Source organism: Muntiacus reevesi, chromosome X, assembly GCF_963930625.1.
Source record: "Muntiacus reevesi chromosome X, mMunRee1.1, whole genome shotgun sequence".
Classification (NCBI taxonomy): Eukaryota; Metazoa; Chordata; class Mammalia; order Artiodactyla; family Cervidae; genus Muntiacus; species Muntiacus reevesi.
This window is the reverse complement of record NC_089271.1, coordinates 63,753,940-63,758,068: the sequence shown is the minus strand read 5'-3', so window position 1 is coordinate 63,758,068 and position 4,129 is coordinate 63,753,940. Positions and strand designations below refer to the sequence as shown.

The window sequence follows — 4,129 nt, the reverse complement described above, 5'->3', positions numbered from 1 at the left end:
ATCTTTAAGATTTTCTATGCACAGTATCATGCAAACTGCAAGCAGTGACAGCTTTATTTCCTTTCCAACTTGGATTCTTTTATTTCTTTCTCTCTGATTGCTGTGGTTAGATCTTCCGTACTATATTGAATAAAAGTGGTGAGATTGGCCATCCTTCTCTTCTTCCTGATCTTAGAAGAAATGCTTTCTTCTTTTTACTATTGAGTATGATGTTATCGGTAGGTTTGTGAAATGTGGCCTTTTTAATGTTCAGATAGGGCCCCTCTATGCCCACTTTCTGGAGAGTTATCACAAATGGATGTTGGACTTTTTTCTAAAGCTTCCTCTGCATCTATTGAGATCTATGGATTTGTGGATATTGAAAAATTCTTGCATCACTTGGATGAATCCCACTTGATCATGCTATGTGGTCCTTTTAATGTCTTGCTGGATTTGGTTTGCTACTGTTTGGTTGAGAATTTTGTGCCTATGTTCATCATTAATATTGCCCTGTAACTTTCTTTTTTGGTGGTATATTTGTCTGCTTGTGGTATCAGGGTGATGGTGGCCTCATAGGATGAGTTTGAGGAGTGTTCTCTCCTCTGCAAGTTTTTGGAATAGTTTCTGAAGGATAGGTATTGACTCTTCACCAAATGCCTGACGGAATTTGCCTCTGAAGTCATCTGGTCCTGGCCTTCTGTTTTATGGAAAATTTTAAATCAGAGTTTCAATTTCAGTACATATGATGTGTTTCTTTGTAGTTTCTATTTCTCTCTGGTTCATACTTGGAAAATTGTACCACTCTATATGCAGATCAAGAAGCAACAGTTAGAACTGGACATGGAATAACAGACTGGTTCTAAATAGAAAAAGGAGTACGTCGAGGCTGTATATTGTCACCCTGCTTATTTAACTTATAGGCAGAATACATCATGTGAAATGCTGGGCTGGAAGAAGCACAAGCTGGAATCAAGATTTCCGGGAGAAATATCAATAACCTCAGATATGCAGATGACACCACCCTTATTGCAGAAAGTGAAGAGCAACTAAAAAGCCTCTTGATGAACGTGAAAGTGGAGAGTGAGAAAGTTGGCTTAAAGCTCAACATTCAGAAAACTAAGATCATGCCATCTGGTCCCATCACTTCTTGGGAGATAGATGGGGAAACAGTGGAAACAGTGACAGACTATTTTGGGGGGCTCCAATATCACTGCAGATGGTGACTGCAGCCATGAAATTAAAAGACACGTACTCCTTGGAAGGAAAGTTATGACCAACCTCGATAGCATATTGAAAAGCAGAGACATCACTTTGCCAAGAAAGGTCCATCTAGTCAAGGCTATGGTTTTTCCAGTGGTCATGTATGGATGTGAGAGTTGGACTGTGAAGAAAGCTGAGCACCGAAAAATTGATGCTTTTGAACTGTAGTGTTGGAGGAGACTCTTGAGAGTCCCTTCGACTGCAAGGAGATCCAACCAGGCCATCCTAAAGGAGATCAGTCCTGGGTGTTCATGGAAGGACTAATGCTGAAGCTGAGGCTCCAGTACTTTGGTCACCTCATGCGAAGAGTTGACTTACTGGAAAAGACCCTGATGCTGGGAGGGATTGGGGGCAGGAGGAGAAGGGGACGACAGAAAATGAGATGGCATCACCGACTCGATGGACATGAGTTTGAGTCAACTCTGGGAGTTGGTGATGGACAGGGAGGCCTGGCGTGCTGTGATTTATGGGGTTGCAAAGAGTCAGACACGACTCTGCGACTGAACTGAACTGAAATGAATAATTGGTCCATTACTTCTAAGTTGTTCATTTCATTGGCAAATATTTGCTTCCTGTATTCTCTTACAATTCTGTGTATTTCTGTGATATCACTTGCAAGTTACTTCTCCATGTCTAATTTTATTGAATTTAACCCTCTCCCTTTATTCTTTTTTTTTTTTTTCTTTTGGGTTTCACTGGCTCTGCTTTTAAATCATCATGGCTTTCTGTTCCATTCGGGAGGGGTGGGGTTCAGAGGGTCCAGTCGGCGGGACGACTTTGGTTCAGTCCCTGGTTTCTTGCTGCATAGAAGAGGCTGGGGTGCGAGGAGGAGACGTGGTCGCGTTTTCTGAGGTCCCTGGCTGGCGGGACCCGAGCCCTGGACAGTGTGCTACCTCATTCCACCACCAGGAGGCGATTGTTCCCTCTGGGATTTCTTCCTGTGGGGACGCTGACAGCGTGCGTGGGGGTTGGGGGGGGGGAGGCAGGAGTGTAATGTAGGGTCACAGAAGGTAAAGCAAGACCTAGGCCTGAGACTGGCGTCGGTGTAGAGCACCACCTCTCCGCGGGGAGTCTGGGGCTGAAGGGGCGGGGGGAGGAATTTCAGGACCTGGGTCCCCCTGACAGAAGTCTAGGGGAAGGAAATCATGTGGCCCAAGGCAACAGTTAATGCAACACAGTGGGAGATGTTCCTTCTCTACCCTGCCAGGCAACCTCTTCCCCCCAGTTGGGAAGGGGCAAGATTTTTGGAAAACACTGCTGCCTGCTTGGGTCTGCGCACCACCCTGGTGGGGCCAAACTCTAGAATTCGCTTGCAGTGGAACTGGGGGAGACAGCCAAGCTGGGTTAACTGCATAGACGGGGACAGCTCCGAACTCTCTCCTCCAGCCCCCAAATGGACGAGCTCCGGATGCCCGAAATTCCTGGAGGGACCCACCAAAACGAAAGGGAAAGGGACTAATAAAACTAGGTTTGTCTTTCCCTGTCCCCAGCCCCCTGGCCCCCTTCCCGCTGGGCGACCCCTGCAGGCCACGTCCTCAGCACGCGTCAGCACCTGTTGCAGATGGAGGCGCACTTCGGTGGCATTTTCCCAGGGTACCACGCTGGCGTGGAAGGAGCTGGGCTCAGCCTTCTGTGCCTCCTGGATAAGGCGGTGCATGGGGTAGCCGCGGCGAGGGAAGGCCACATCACCACCGGCCAGCAGCCCCATGGGACAGAAGTCGTTGGCGCCGTCGCCCACGTAGGAAAGGCCCTCGAAGTGCACGCGGTCATGGGCCCGCTCGCGCAGGTAGTCGCTGAGCACCTTGTGCTTGCACGTGTTGGCCGGGCAGCGCGCGCAGCTGTGTGAGTGGAAGGGCTGCAGCGCCAGCAGCCCCTGAGCGTCGGGCCCTGAAGGGTTGCTGAAGATGCGGCAGAACAGGCCTTGGTGGCCGGCGGCGCGCAGCGCGCTCTCCACGCCAAAGGTGTTGGCATCTGAGATGAGAATAACCTCAAAGCAGGAACCCTGCTTGGCCACAAACTGCAGCATTTCACCCATGCCGGGCGACAGCGGGATGGACTCGTAGACCACGCGCAGGTCTCGCGGCCGCACACCCTCTTCACCCAGGTACTGGAAGACGCGCTGCATGTACTCGTTGTAGAAGCCCTCGCGGTAGGTGACACGCAGGCTCTCTGGGAGCTGTTTTCGTCCACGATAGTCTCATCAAAGTCGAAGGTCAGGAGGAAGCGCGGCGAGCCCTGCGCAGCCATCCCGCTGTCCCTAGGCAGGCATCGGAGGCCAGCAACTGGAAACCACCCGCTCACTGTCAGTACATCACCCTGAGCACCACCTGTAGGGATTGTTGGCCTCCAGCTGTCGGTCCAGAGCTCCTGACCACCATACAAGGTCCATGTGAGGGTGCCCAGCCAGGTGGCTTTGTTTCCACCACTAACATCCACCTGATCCTATCCCCTCTCCTGAGCCCCAGGAACCACTCAGTAAAAACAGCCCATCAAATAAGCTAAGGACCACAAGGCCCTTGCTAGGCATCCTCTTAACAATCCCTCATGATGCTGGAAAGGTTACAGATATTATTGAAGACCTAGAAAGGGTAACCAACTTGTGCAAACATCACCCACTATATATGGCAGAGACAGACCTCAAAACCAGATCTCAGAGTCTGAGACCAGTGTTTTTTTTTCTCTATATGTTCATTGCCCCTTTCTTGTGTATGGTACATCATGGCTTACAAATCAGCTTCACTCATATTCTGTCCTTGCTCAACACAATTCCATGGATCCAGCAGATGAAAAGGACTCGAGAGATTAAATAACTTGCCCAAGGCTACCATGTTTCTATTGGGCAAAGCCTGGTTCATGAACACTTGGTCACAGCCTTGCCTGCCCTCTGTCC

General features: G+C 49.8%; 1 pseudogene; it reads right to left on the bottom strand.

Annotated features, from left to right (window-relative positions):
* Window positions 1–2,583: 2,583 nt before the first annotated feature.
* Window positions 2,584–3,486, bottom strand: LOC136154503 (phosphoethanolamine/phosphocholine phosphatase-like; annotated as a pseudogene).
* Between the last annotated feature and the right edge of the window lie 643 nt (window positions 3,487–4,129).